The sequence below is a fragment of the Nicotiana sylvestris genome, chromosome 2 (genome assembly GCF_000393655.2).
Source record: "Nicotiana sylvestris chromosome 2, ASM39365v2, whole genome shotgun sequence".
In the NCBI taxonomy this organism is placed as follows: Eukaryota; Viridiplantae; Streptophyta; class Magnoliopsida; order Solanales; family Solanaceae; genus Nicotiana; species Nicotiana sylvestris.
Window position 1 is genome coordinate 72,207,928 of NC_091058.1, and position 16,100 is coordinate 72,224,027.

Consider the following 16,100-nt stretch of genomic DNA (forward strand, 5'->3'; position numbering starts at 1 on the left):
TATATTTTCTTGTAGTATATATATTGTATCTTATGTATATATATTCTCTTATATATTTTCTTGTAGTATATATATTGTATCTTATGTATATATTGTAGCTTATAAATAATTCTAAGTAAAGACAAAGAAATATTGCGAAAAGAAGCTCATGGGTAGAAGCAATAAATTTTATTACCAAAAAATGACATATCTTTCTTAGTCATCCTTCCCCCAATGGAATGAGCACAACAAGGTACTAATACCACCATTAGAAGGAAAAAAACTAAGGAAGATGTGCCAAAATACAAGTTACATATTAGTCTATGTATTATCTCTAACAAATCTCATAAATCCTTCAAGGTTCGGAGGAGGTTGCGTTGGTGGTGGTGGAAAAGAAGCTTGTTCATCACCACTTCCGGGCGAAGCCGAATCCTCCGCAAGTTCCGCTATCATTTCTTCATAAGCTTCATCTATCGCCGGTTGTGCTTCTGCAATTCCAAAGTTTCTTCTTTCCGAGCGGATCCAATCTCTAAACAATACTGATTTTTCCAAGTTATCCCTCATAGACGCTCTATGATCACCTATTTGCAGTCTTGCTTGACTGAAAGCGCTCTCTGATGCAACAGTTGAAGCTTGAATTGATAAAATATCCCGAGCCATCCTTGCAAGAACCGGAAAATGTTTTTCCCTTGCCTTCCACCATTCCAAAAGATCAAAAGAGCCGTCTGGATTCTCCTTTTCAAGTCCCTGAGACAAATAAACTTGAAGCTCATTTAGATGTGAAGTTTCATCATAATTATCACCTTGAGAACCCCTGAACTCCGTCCAAGATTTAAGAGCTTTTAAGCCCGCAACTCTTTTAGACGATTGTGAGCTAGACGAAGTAGGGGTTGGAATAGTTGGCCTAGCATGCTCTAAGGCAAGTTGATAAGCATTATAAACTGTTTGAGCATTAATTTTAATTGAAGCTTTTGCATCTGCAAGTGTAGCAATTTCCTCATTTGAAAGATCTAAAGCCTTATAAATATTTGAATACCAAAAATGAGGACCTCCCAATTTCATTGTAGGATTTAGCATTGCAGCAAGACCATAAATAGGAGGGATAGGAAAAAAATATTTTTTAAACTTTTGTTTCATTTCATTTATAGCAAGTTCATAAATGTCCCCACCCTCACCAAATTCAACAAACAAATCAGATAGTGCTGCAATATAAACTAAACAGTTTGAAATAGTAGGATAATATTGCCCAGAAAATGCATTTGTAGCAATTTGAAAATGTTCTAAAAAATCTAAAAGAATTTTAACATTCGTCCAATCTTGAGTAGTAAGCATTTCATCATCATCCTCACCACCTACCCGAGAATTAAATGTTGCATTAATTGGGTTTCTATATTCATAGGCAACTACTAAACTTTCGTACATACAATTCCATCTAGTCGGGCAAGGTTTAGGAACCTTTCTTTCTCTAAGGCCATATTCATCACATTTTTTAAAATACTCTCTAAGTCTACTTCTACGGTTTGAATAAAAAAGCCAATTAAGAGCCATTCTAACCTTTTCAATTTCTATGTTTAAAATTCGCATACCATCACCGACAATTAAATGATAAATATGACAAATACATCTAACATGGAAAATATTAGTAAATGCAGGATTTAGTGTTGTTGTAAGCATGCCTATAGCACTAGTGTTACTAGAAGTAGTATCCATAGAAATTGCCATTATTTATCGCTAAAGCAAAAATATCTACAAATATCTGCAACAGTGTTAGCTATAAACTTACCTGTGTGACGCGAATTAATTATTCTATATGCAATTATGCGTTTTTGCATTATCCATTCCTCATCTATCCAATGACTTGTAACAGTTAGATAATCACAATCATTACCACTTCTACCAATATCAGTAGTAATAGAAATCCGATTAGGTATATGAGTAAATAAATACCGCAAATATTGTTCATATTCATGTTTGAATTTATAAATATCACTCTTAACTGTTGCGCGAGGCCAACCTTTATAAGTAGGATTAAAAACTCTTCTAATATAATGAACCCAATTAGGATTAGAAGCAAAAGTATAAGGTAAGCACATAACAGTAATCATCTTTGCTAATTCTTCACGATCTCTATTTGGATCGTAATATAAAATACCTCCGGTGACAGTGTTAATTCCTGGTTGAACTAGATTTGAACCTGTACTAGGGTTAACCGCAGAATCTACACTTGTCCCCTCTAGCTGCGCTTTCATTTGAAAAAATCTAGCCTTATCTCTAGGGTGTGTTTTTATGTGCCTAGTCAAACTACCCGTGCCGCTACGGTCTCCAGTATAATTATGCGACATTAATTTCCCACAAGTTTTACACTTAGCTTTATTTTGTTCTCTTACTTGAGTAAAAAAATTCCAAACTAATGATGTTTCTAGGCATTTAGCAGGTTCTCTATTAAAAGTATGAGTTTCTACAGGTGGGTCGACCGGTGCATCAGTTGGGTTATTAAGAGGACTAGTAGGTGTATCATCTAAATACGGTTCTTAGGTTTCATCATCATCCTCATTTTCCTCATTATTTTCTAAGATGGTTTCATTAGGATAAAGAGCATTCATAATTTCATTATCTAATCTTTCACCCGGTGCAACATTATGGTAAAATTCACTATCGGTAAATTGAAAACAAGGGTGATCACTATCAAGAATTAAAGAAGGAGGAGGACGTCTAGGTTGGCGACTACTTTCAACTTGCTTATCTTTTCTAGGTCGGGGAGCCGGGGGAAGGGTAGTTGGTTGGCCACTACTTTCACCGGTTTTATCTTTTCCTTTACCAAACATTTTTTTCAAAGAAAATGTCATATTAATTATAATTATGCAATCTAAACCACACAAAAATATATTCTTAAAACGTAAGAGTTGAAACGAGTTTATCGGATTGCCGAACAACTTCTTAAAAATTGAAAATCGTTGAACACTTGAAAAATTCAATTCAACAACTTCACAATTTTTCACGAAATTTTAACAATAGATTAAGTAATTGTAGTTGAGAGATTGAGAGATATTGATAAATTGGTGAATAAAAATGAAATAATGAGGGGGTATTTATAATTGAAAAATGAGGAAAAGTGTAATTATATAAAGTTTGGGGGCTAAATAGCCATTTTCTAAACTACCAAACGGTCAAAAAAACCCCAAACGACTACTTTTTAAATATGGCCGTTGGGCTGTTTTTTTAAAAAAAAAAAATTTAAAATTATAGCCGTTAGGCCCGGACCAGGTCCGCCTGCCGGTCCCGGGCTAAACGGTCCCGGGCTCGTGGGCTTACAAAACAAGACCAGCCCGCCACGGGCTTTAAGAGACCACCAGGACCGGCCCACCAGGCCCGTTAAGACCGCGGGCCCGGTCCGGTCCGGTTCGGGACCGGCCCACAATGCAGCATTATATAGGACACAATGGAGATGAAGTATTACAAGATGTGGCAAGTTACTAAAGGTTAGTAAGTAAGTTGCTTTATTTGACCAGCACATGACCTGACATTTGCTTTGTAGTGCAAGTGTTAAGTTAGTTTATGCAGCATCCTAAACAGTATCATTTAAATAATGCACTTAGAGTGGTCAGGTATATCAAAGATTTACCTGGTCTTGGTATCTTTCTCAAAAAGGGCTTATTTCTCATCTTTCTACCTGTTGTGTTTCTGATTGGGCAGTATGCCCAAATACACAATGTTCGATCACAAATATGTTATAAAACTGAGGGATTCCTTATTATCTTGGAAGTCCAAGAAGCAGCAGACATATAACACCCCGTACTTTAGAAAGAGTCTCACATCGGCAAAACACAAGAGTGATACTAGGTATATAAGTTAACAAGCCTTAGACCCTAGCGATGTATTTTATACTCGTGAGGGCCTAGGTCTAGAGTGGACAATATCACTAGCGGGCTGGGCTGTAACAAATGATATCAGAGCCACTCTTGTTTTAGTCATGCCGATGGTTAGTCAGAGTTCAACTGAGTTTAGGCAAATTCCGATTAGTTGGGGAAAACCTCAGTGCTGAGTCTAGTCGAATCCTATGTAGTAGGCCAAACCTCAGCGAGGACGTTGAGTCCATAAGAGGGAGTGTATATAACATCCCGGACTTTAGATAGAGTCCCACATCGGCAAAATACAAGAGTGATACTGGGTATATAAGTTAACAAGCCTTAGATCCTAGCGACGCATTTTAAACTCGTGAGGGCCTAGGCCCAGAGCGGACAATATCACTAACAGACTGGGATGTTACAACATAGTGAGTCGAAGTTCAGCTGAAGCTGAATACAGAAGTCTTGCCAGTAGTAGTTGAGATCACTTGGCTAGTTAGATTATTGCAGGAATTAAATATTGCAATGCATTAAATAGTTGACCTTTATTGTGATAGCAAAGCTACTCTTCAAATATCAGAAAATCCCATTTTTCATGAGAGGACAAAACACATCGAGATAGATTGTCATTTTGTCTGGAAAAAAATCAAAAATGGTCTGATCGCACCTCATCACATTTCAACAAAGCTTCGGTTGGCTGATCTTATGACGAAGGACTTGGTATTGCTCGAGACTCTTTTCTTCTTTCCAAGCTAGGAGTGTGCAATGCTTTCCATCCTCCAGTTTGAGGGAGAGTCTTAGGATATAGGGTATCAAAGTATGTATAATAGAAGTTTTGGGTGCTTTAAAGTTAGTTCAAAAGTTAGTTAAAGTAGTTAGTTGGTTAGTGGACATGTGTGTATGAGCTATCGATTAGTTAGTGCTCATCAACACTATAAACATTGTATTGAACATGTTAGAATAGGAATAGTATTATACTATTACTCTGGTATTTATTTACACTCCATTAGAGAGTTGTACAAATATGCTTATATTCTTGTATAGAGGACAAGTTGTAAATACAAAACTCTTACCATATTTAGGGTAAGCACATTATTTGTACCAATTCTATCATGGTATCATATACAAATGGTGATCCTGAGTATTAATCTAGTCATCGTCCGGTGTCTCTCTCTACGACGACTTCATCTTCCCATTAATGTATTGTTGTTCTTCTACGTTCTCTATTGCTACGGGCACTTCGTCGGCTTTGGTTGGCTTAGATTGTTAACAATTTCTTCTTATTCTTCATCAAATTTGCTTATTCACATTGACTTTGAAGTGTGTTTTCCTCTATCGAAATATTTTTGTCACCATTGACAGTGGACAAACTCTAGCGATTACATCAATTGAGTTTAAGAACTGCCATTATTTTATTGTTATTGATTGGGTGTTATTAGTTGGGTAATATATTTATTGAAATTATATTTAATTTGCTTTGGTACTTCCATTATTTTGGTGCAACGTGATTCTTCTTGGATTAGCATTATTCTGCTTTTACATGATGGGATCTACAATCCCTTTCTGAGTTCATATAAAGGATTTTGTCCCTGACACGTTGCACCAAACTTATTATTTGAAGTGTACTCACTTACTTCAACTGGTGTTGGAGATGTATGATCTCTTTTGCTATATTGATGGTTCTAATGTGGCGTAAGGTTGACCGTCTTATTATTACTTGGATTCATGCTACTATACATTTTGATCTCATTCCTTTACTCTATGATTTCTCTACTACTGTTGATGCTTGGTCTAGACTTAAAATACATTTTCTTCATTAGTATATTGCCCGTGAGATACAGTACAAACATAGTCTTCAGACATTTAAAAAAGGAGACTTATCTATTGATTCGTACATGGCAAAGATATGTGAATTTGCCAATTGCCTTCATTCTATCAGCCATGGTGTGGACCTGAATTAGTACATTGTGTTTTGAATGGCTTTCTTGTCTCTTATGAATCATTTATTGTTATGGCTTCAAATATACGCCCTCCTCTAACTTTTGCAGAGTTGTGGACTATGCTCATTACCCACGATGTGCGCACTCTACCTACAAATGATGTGGCCTCTGCTCTTATGCCTACCGCTTTGTTAGCTGGTTTATCTTCTGATGTTACTTCATATTCTCCCGTTGATCCATCTTCTGGTCGTGGTAACTTTGGTCGTTAGTGAAACTATCATCATAGGCAATTTGGTCATGGTCGTGGCTCTGGTTGACGAGGTCGTGGTTCTCCTTTTCAACATTCTTATGGAGGTCCTTATCAGCATATTGTTCGGCAACAATTCATAGTTACTCATGGATACGATAAGGGTGTTCTTGGTGCTTCTCCTATTCAGATGCCTCCATTTGCCATGTCGAACCCGACTACTCCTATGGACTGGCCATATAACTATCTCTTGACCGCATCGTCATAATTATTCATTTTGTCCCACCGCAGCTTACGCACACTTGACAACCTTATCTCTCCATTCCCCGATTGACAAGAATTGGTACTTGAATTCAGGAGCGACCTCAGACATATCTTTTGAACAAGGTAATATTTCTTCTCCTACTCCTACTTTTAATAATTCTATACTTGTTGGCAATGCTGAATCAGTTCCTATTCATTCTATTGGTTCTTCCTCCTTGACCATATTGTCACATACTTTTTCTTTGCCCTCTGTCTTATGTGTTCAACTACTTCGTAAAAGTTATTTTCTTTTCGTCAGTTTACCAAAGATAATATTTGATCAATTGAATTTTTTTGGGGGTTTTGTTGTGAAGGATTTGCATACGGGGAAAATCCTCCACAAACACCACAATGATGGGCCTCTCTATCCATTTTTTCAACCTGCTGTCTTCCTCTTCATCAGAAGCCCTAGCTGTCTCCTTGGTTCCTGCATCAATTTGGCATGCTTGACTTGGTCAACTAGGATCTAGAGTCCTTGTATCATTTAGGTCTACTAATTTTATTTATTTAAATATACAAACCTTGGGTCAATCTTTATGTAATTCTTGTTTGACTTCTAATCATTCTACATTACCATTTTCTATTAGTACTTCTTTTTCATGTGTTAAAGTTGATTCACTTTGATGTATGGATGTCACTTGTTCCCTCTATTACTTGATTTTGATATTATGTTATTTTTATTGATGACTTCTCCAAGTATTTATGGTTATATCCATTGCGGAATAAAAGTGAAGTTTTTTATTGCTTTTGTGCATTTAAAGCTCTTGTGGAAAAGCAATTTTCTACTTCTATCAAATATTTTCGTTCTGATGGTGGAATTCGCTAGTGCATAATTTCTAACATTTCTTTCTAGTAATGGTATTATTTTTCAGCACTCTTGTCCTCACACACCATAACAAAATGGTGTAGCTAATCGCAAATATCGTCATTTCGCTGATATGGCTCGTACTCTCATTTATCATGTCAAAGCTCCGCTAAATCTTTGGGATGAGGCTTTTCAAACAGCCACACACTTGATAAATCGGCCACCGACTCCCTTATTCAATTATTCCTCTCCCTTTCGTATTCTTTTTGGGATTGATCCCATCTACTTTATTCTACGTCCATTTGGATGCCTCTGTTACCCTAATGTGCGCCCTTATCGAATTCACAAACTAGATAATCCCTCATTCCATGTATCTTTATTAGATATAGTTCCAATCACAAAGGATATCGATGACTCTGTCTTGATATTCAATGTGTTTATACAATTCAATTTGTTCGGTTTGTCGAACATTGCTTTCCCTGTACCACACCACATTTTCTTCCTTCTTTCCTTAATTTTTCTTCCTCACTTGTCATACCTCATTGCCTTAGTCCTCTCGCATTGTATCACCTACTGCAGTACACTCTAGTGCTCCCTCTTAAGATGTTTTTGATCCTCATACGTCTTAGGTTTTGCTTGACCATTCTTCTATTACTCCTAAGAGTTCTTCCCTACTATCTTCGTCTAGTTCCACACTATCTATACCTATATCTCCTAATCATTCTACATCAATTTCCTCTGCGCCTCCAACTTCATTATTGCCACCTTCTTCTCATCATATGGTTACCAGGTCAAAAGTTGGTGTTGTCAAACCTAGTTAGAAGTATGCTTTACTTGCTCAGTCTTTATTTTAATTATCTGTTGATCCATCTTGTTATAGTTCTGCGGTTAAGGGTTCTCGTCGGCGTGATGCTATGGATGATGAGTTTAATGCTCTTCTAGCTAATTGTACATGGTCTCTTATTCCTAGCCCTCCAAATATCGTTGTGGTTGGTTGTAAATGGGTATATCGAGTTAAGCAAAAAATTGATGGATCTCTTGATCGTTGTAAGGCACGTTTAGTAGCTAAGGGATATACACCGTCTTATGGTATGGACTATGGTGAGACATTTAGTTCGGTGGTTTGTCCTGCTACTGTTAGACTGGTTCTTTCTATTTCCTTATCTCGTGGATGGCATATTCGTCAGTTTGACATTAAAAATGCATTTCTTAATGGTTTACTAACTAGGACTGTTTATATGGAGCAGCCACAAAGCTTTCAGGATTCTCACTATCCCCATCATATTGGTAAGACTCATAAGGCTCTCTATGGTCTTAAGCAGGCTCCTGGGTCTTGGTTTGCTCGCTTTGGCCACTTTCTTATCTCTCATGGATTTTCTAACAGTCAAGGCGATAGCTCCTTATTTGTTTATAAATCTGGAGAACGATATTTATATCTTCCCCTTTATGTGGATGATATTATCCTTACAGGGTCAGATTCTTCGTTGTTATCATGGTTTACTAACATGCTACATGCTGCGTTTTCTATTAATGATCTTGGAGATCTTCATTTTTTTCTAGGAGTTCGTATTTCTCGCACTTCTACAGGTCTTCATCTTTCTCAAGCTAAGTATGCTCGAGATATTCTTGATCGATCTGATCTTATTGGTTGCAAGTCAGTTGCGCATCTACTTCTACTTCTTTGGACTCTTCAGTTTCTTATCCAATTGACAGCTCTTGTCACGCCCCGAACTTGGGGGGCGAGACCGGCACCCAGTGCCTCACCTATATTTGTGTACCAACTTGCAACTAAGGGACTCTGAACATATGATGTCATACTTTGGCTATCAGCGACATTGCAAGATGACTGCGAATGCCGACTAAATGTTAATATAAAACTTGGCCGACAAGGCCGTCATAATTATTATAGCTGACAAACCAACCAAATATACATACAAGGCCTGAAAGCCCAACATACTACACTAACTAACACAATATGTCTACAAGCCTTTACTGATGGATATACTGTGATCGGAACAGCTCTCCGACCTACTCATAACATATATACGTATATATACAAGATGTACATAAGGCTGTAGACACATAAACTCCGAAAGGCATGGAGCTTACCGATCAAGCTGAACTTGGGAAACACTTAATAAAGAGGCCTACCCGTCTGTTTGTCTGACCTTGAACGCATGAAATGCAGCGGCCCCAGAAAAGGGACGTCAGTATGAAATAATGTACCGAGTATGTAAGGCAATATATTGAAAGCTGAAACTGAACTGATAATATAATAACTGCAAGTAGTTGGAAGTCAAAGATAATTTGAAGATATGCTTACCTGCTGATACTGACTCAGGTCTCTCAATATAATGACTAAAATAGTTGTTCGACCCTATAGGGCTCGGTATATATATATATATATATATAATTGCTCTACCGTAGTAGGCTAGCTCATAGGTGCTCAACCATACTAGGCTCTGTATCTCGACCAACTAGGCTCGCTCATAGGCGCTCGGCCACAGTAGGATCGGTATACAACTTATCATCTGATCAGAGGTTTCCCAATATGGGCCTGCCCATCGATTATAGCTCGATGGTAATAAAAACACTTTAATATTGTATATATAAATTTTCTGCTCTCTTGACTGGAAGAAGAACAATACTCAATTGAATATGAAGTCCCGATAAGGAGAATATTGTAACTTACAAAACTAGAAAAATATACGTATATTCCGGGATATGAATTTTTCTTTATGCCTCGTTATCAAACTTGTGTAATGACAAGATCATGCAAAATGAAGGAAGAGCTTAGCCTTATCATACCTGGAGTAGGAAAAAATCTGTATAATATTCGTGGAAAGATTGCACCGTACTCCGTTAGAACCGCAAAATTTCTTTGTTGCTAAAATCTAAAAATTCTCACTGGAATTGTTGAAATTGTAGAATCGCGTTGCATTAAGGATAAAATAAGATCTTAATTGTTTTGAGAATGGAATGTTGAAGGATTTATAAGAATGGCTACGTTTTTCGCTTTCTTTAATTGACAAGTCTTTGATGTGGAAAGTCTTGGAAATGTAGGAATGTGTAACTAAATGCCACCTAGTAAGAAATGACTCTTAGTCATTTCTTTAAAGTTTGTCTTACTGCCACATGGGGATGGGGTAGGGATTTCTAATCTTATCCAACTAATTAATTAATTAGGCAATATCCCGCTATCCGATAATTAACCAATTACCCGCATAATTAAGAATTATCTCAAATTATTTAAAATTCTACTCATTTTTAATATAATTTATACATCCTACTACCATGGTCATATGGTACCTTGAATGGTATTACTCCATAAATATCTGGTATTATCGCTCGGCCCGTATTTTATCTCAACATACCAAACTTGGACGAAAATTAATTTTATTTGACTTGATTTCCCTTTCACTTTCACGAATTTACTCATCACTTGTTTGAAATAACATAATCCTTATAATCCCCGAATTATCTTCTCCTTGGACTGATGTCAATTACTTTACGACAAATTCAACGTACAATACTACAGGGTGAAACATCATCGTAACTTAATACTGCGAAGTGTAACATCATCGTAATGTAATACTACTGGATGCAACACTGTCGTAACTTAATACTGCGAAGTGTAACATCACCATAATGTAATACTGCTAGGTGAAACACTGTCATAACTTAATACGGCGAAGCGTAACATCATCGTAATATATTACTGTAGAGGGTAACATCATCGTTATATATTATTGCAGAGCATAACAACGACATAATACTGCGGGGTGTAACATTATTCCACCTTTGGAACATTTGTCCTCGAATGTTGACTGATGCACTTATCATTTTCATAACTTATAGCTCTTGTGAATACCTTAATACTCTCCTAGCCATTTAAGCAGTTGCTTGGTGAATAAATCCAAAGTCTATGGTATCCCCCCCCTTTAGTCTTTTTGCTCATATCGTGACTTGTGTTTGAAATCTTTCTAATTTCGCAACTGCTGCTACCTCTTGTCATGCAGCTTGTATGACCGTGGCTTTGTATGTGCGCCTTATGCGACTCTTCTTTCCTTTTCCCTCCAGCTTTTAGCCAATCTCTAGGTTTCACTTTGTAAATATATACAGAGCTTGACAAGATATCCCTCTGGGCATCGATGGGTATACTTGAAGTTCTTTGCTCAATACTTTGTTGAACTTATGAATATTGCTATATCTTATATGATAGATCTGATTATCTATTCGTACGAATTTATTGCATCTAGTTGGGTCATACTATACCATGAATCTTACTTCGATTTATAGTTACTGAGATCTACGACCAAACTCCAGGTTACTCTTTCGCTGCTTATCATATATGTATAAGTCTAAGTTCTTTAATACTTCCTCATTACTGTTCATCTTAGGAATGATTGTCTAATCTCGTTCGTACTTTTTAACTTTTATCCATTCATAGTCAAGTCACTTTAATGTTTATCCACAATCTTCCATTGATAACTTGAAACTTCTTACGTAATACATTGCCACTAGGGCTTATATTGCATCGAGGAATATTTGAAGTGATTTTCCTGATCCACCTGGGGGCAATACTGTACTTCAATAATCATATTTTATAGCATCCCAACGTGATTCACCTCACGTGGGTATTTTAATTTCGTACAATTCATGAAATCCTCTTCAAATCATTACTCATTCGAAGGCACGAGCATCATCCTTTATCTACAGTATTACAATGTCATAACTGTGGGGATGAATTCACTATATTGGGTTTTACTATCTTTATCTTGCACGACCTGTTGTCTTGTCTGTATCCTCTTGACTAGCCATAACTAGGCTCTTCCTGAATAAACTACTAACTATTCGTTGGCCTATTCTCATGTCAATATTCCGCGAAATCTTTCATGGGCTATTTCCATTGTCTTAACTTATGTCTCGCACTAGCTCCTTAATTATCAATAACATCTCAGGCAGGAACCCTTACTTCTTCTCCTTAACGTCGCATTTGCATAATATTCCGGAATCGTAGCATATCTGTAGGATTTAAATATGTGTAATCTCATCCCTTTCTCATTTTTTATCGCATTCTTCCTTTACCATTCCATTGTTTCTATAACCACTTAATTCTAACTTAATGCCACATCACTCCATATTCCCTCCTTTAGGAGAGTACTAAGATTTATCACTACGACGATCAACCTATAGATGTTTTACATTTTCATCCTTGGCATCTTCTCACAACATCGATGACCCTTACTCGCCTTGCGGTAATCCTTCTATACCAAGAAAACAAAATTTCGTACTCGCGAGGGTGGCACTTAGTGTAACTAGCACCTACAGTCCCTTGAGATTAACTTAGCTCACATTGCTTGCTTTAGGGAAGCGTCTTCCTGAACGACCATTCTCGGAATTCATCATGAATCTTCTTTTGTTGTTTATTCTATCATTGTCGGAACGCAAATCTAAAATTCTCATGATGCTGACTATTATCAAATCACTTAGTTCATTCATGTTTAGTTTATCTTATTCACTAGTCCATACTGATTTCTATTACTCTTGGGTCTAACTTTTCCTTCTGTTAATCATGTTATAGTTGCGAACTTATTTCTCGAAAAGAGGATGTGACTATATAACCTATACTCTTTTGTTGTCTTAAGGCCCATCACCATTTTTCTCTTTCTTCATTCACTTGACTAGATTTTGTAATACTGTCATTTCTTTCTTTTCTTTTTTTTTCCTACCATCATTATCCATATATCACACCTTATCCATAATGCTTCTTTATATCTCTTCTCATTACTCTGCTAATATTTCTGCATATCCCTTTTCTTGTGAAAACTTCAACACGACATTCTTTCGCTTTTAGCTCTCCTTGCTTCATTCATCGGCTCTTCGGGTTGCTCAATGTCCTCACTCTATTAGGGACGAGAGTCACACTAAGGTAATATTTATCCCATCCAGGCATTCAGTGCCTATCTTCTGATTTTTTTATGCTAGTATTCACATCTAATTGTAATATTCTTGAGTACATCATTTGAGTGTTTCACAAGGAGATATATTAGCACATTTACAATATCCTTCGGCAATGTCAACTACCATAAGCAATCCATTTACCAATTTGGGTTACCCTAACCCTAGCCGGATCTTGATATCCTGTCATTCTCTTAACTATACATGTTAGCCCCCACATGGCATAACTGAAATGGGTGTGACCAATTGTACATACCTCTGTTACTGTTGAATATAACTCAAAAAGCTTATGTTCCTCTACTTGAATTATAAACAGTGTTAACCTTCATTAACTGGGTGCCTCGTACCCTTCTTTATCTTGCTTCTTGAAACTTGTACTTATCTTCTGAATCTCTTATTGTCTTTCACCATGAAGGTGGATAGGTATTCTTACCTTAAGATTTCTTATCAGGAAGCTTACACCTTTCAGTACACTCATGATTTGCCAAAGACCTCACATTTACTTATCGTAGGCATTATACAAAAATCCAATTCCTCTGACTCAGCTCTTCTACAGCTATCTCTCTTCCCAACCTTCTATCTGGATGTAGGTATTATCTTATTACGAATAAAATAGAATTTCGGAATTTGAATTATTATAAGTGAGCTCTACCACACGATCTAGAGTAAGAAGAAAGAGTGACAATCCTAAATGCCCTGTAGCCTCCTGCTTATAAGTGTGGTGCATGACACACCCATAAACAAGACTCTACTAGACATAGGTTGTAGACTCTCTAGGATAGAACTACTCTGATACCACTTTTGCCATGCCCCTAACTTGGGGGGCGATACTGGCACCCAGTGCCTCGCCTATCTTTGCGTACCAACTTGCAACTAAGGGACTCTGAACATATGATGTCATACTTTGGCTATCAGTGACATTGCAAGATGACTGCGAATGCCGACTAAATGTTAATATAAAACTTGGCCGACAAGGCCGTCATAATTATTATAGCTGACAAACCAACCAAATATACATACAAGGCCTGAAAGCCCAACATACTACACTAACTAACAGGATATGTCTACAAGCCTTTACTGATGGATATACTGTGATCGGAACAGCTCTCCGACCTACTCATAACATATATAGGTATATATACAAGATGTACATAAGGCTGTAGACCCAGAAACTCCGAAAGGAATGGAGCTTACCGATCAAGCTGAACTCAGGCACCACTTAATGAAGAGGCCTACCCGTCTGTCTGTCTGAACCTTCACGCATGAAATGTAGCGCCCCTAGAAAAGGGACGTCAGTACGAAATAATGTACTGAGTATGTAAGGCAATATACTGAAAGTTGAAACTGAACTAATAACATAATAACTGCAAGTAGCTGGAAGTCATAGATAATTTGAAGATATGCTTACCTGTTGATACTGACTCATCTCTCTCAATATAGTAAGTAAAATAGTTGTTCGACCCTATAAGGATCGGTTATATATATATATATATATATATATATATATATATATATATATATATATATATATATATATATATATATAACTGCTCTGACGCAGTAGGCTCGCTCATAGGCGCTCGGCCATACTAGGCTCTGTATCTCGACCAACAGGGCTCGCTCATAGGCGCTCAATCACAGTAGGATCGGTATATAACCTACCATTTGATTAGAGGTTGCCCAATAGGGGTCTGCCTATCGACTATAGCTCGATGGTAATAAAAATACTTTAATACTGTATATATAAATTCTCTGCTCTCTTGACTGGAAGAAGAACAATACTCAATTGAATATGAAGTCTTGATAAGAAGAATATTGTAACTTACAAAACTAGAAAAAAAATACGTAATTTGCGAGACTAGCAAAATATACGTAAATTCCGGGATATGAATTTTTCATTATGCCTAGTTATTAAACTTGTGTAATGACGAGATCATGCAAAATGAAGGAAGATCTTAGCCTTAACATACTTGGAGTAGAGAAAAATCTGCATAATATTCTTGGAAAAGATTGCACCGTACTCCGTTAGAACTGCAAAATTTCTCCGTTGCTAAAACTCTAAAAATTCTCGCTGGAATTGTTGAAATTGTAGAAATCATCTTGCATTAAGGATAAAATCTGATCCTAAGTGTTTTGAGAATGGAATGTTGAAGGACTTATAAGAATGGCTACGTTTTTTGCTTTCTTTAATTGACAAGTCTTTGATGTAGAAAGTCTTGGAAATGTAGGAATGTGTAACTATATGTCACCTAATAAGATATGACTCTTATTCATTTCTTTAAGGTTTGGCTTACTTCCACATGGAGATCAGGTAGGGATTTCTAATCTTATCCAACTAATTAATTAATTAGGTAATATTCCGCTATCCGGAAATTAACCAATTATCCACGTAATTAAGAATTATCACAAATTACATAAAATTCTACTCATTTTTAATATACTTTATATATCCTACTACCATGGTCATATGGTACCTTGTATGGTACTACTCCATAAATATCAGATATTATCGCTCGGCCCGTATTTTATCTCAACATGTCAAACTTGGACGAAAATTAATTTTCTTTGACTTGCTTCCCCACTCACCTTCAAGAATTTACTCATCACCTGTTTGAAATAGCATAATCCTTATAATCCCCAAATATCTTTATGTCAATTACTTTATGACAAATTCAATGTACAATACTACAGGGTGCAATATCGTAGTAACTTAATACTGCGAAGCATAACATCACTGTAATGTAATACTGCTCGGTGCAACACTGTCGTAACTTAATACTGCGAAGCGTAACATCACCGTTAAGAAGTTGCTCTGTGAATACCTTAATACTCTCCTTGTCATTTAAGCAGTTGCTTTGTGAATAAATCCAAAGTCTATGGTATTCCCCCTTCTTTAGTCGTTTTGCTCATATCATGACTTGTGTTCGAAATCTTTCTAATCTCGCAACTGCTGCTACCTCCTGTCATGCAGCCTATATGACCATGGCTTTGTATGTACGCCTTATGCGACTCTTCTTTCC

At 36.8% G+C, this 16,100-nt stretch overlaps 1 long non-coding RNA gene across 1 annotated transcript; it reads right to left on the reverse strand.

Annotated features, from left to right (window-relative positions):
- Window positions 1-282: 282 nt before the first annotated feature.
- On the reverse strand, window positions 283-15,217 carry LOC138886334 (uncharacterized). The gene is made up of 3 exons (XR_011405017.1): window positions 15,051-15,217; window positions 14,275-14,358; window positions 283-726 (listed from the first exon to the last, which is right to left on the reverse strand). It is a non-coding gene; the product is annotated as an uncharacterized lncRNA (long non-coding RNA).
- Between the last annotated feature and the right edge of the window lie 883 nt (window positions 15,218-16,100).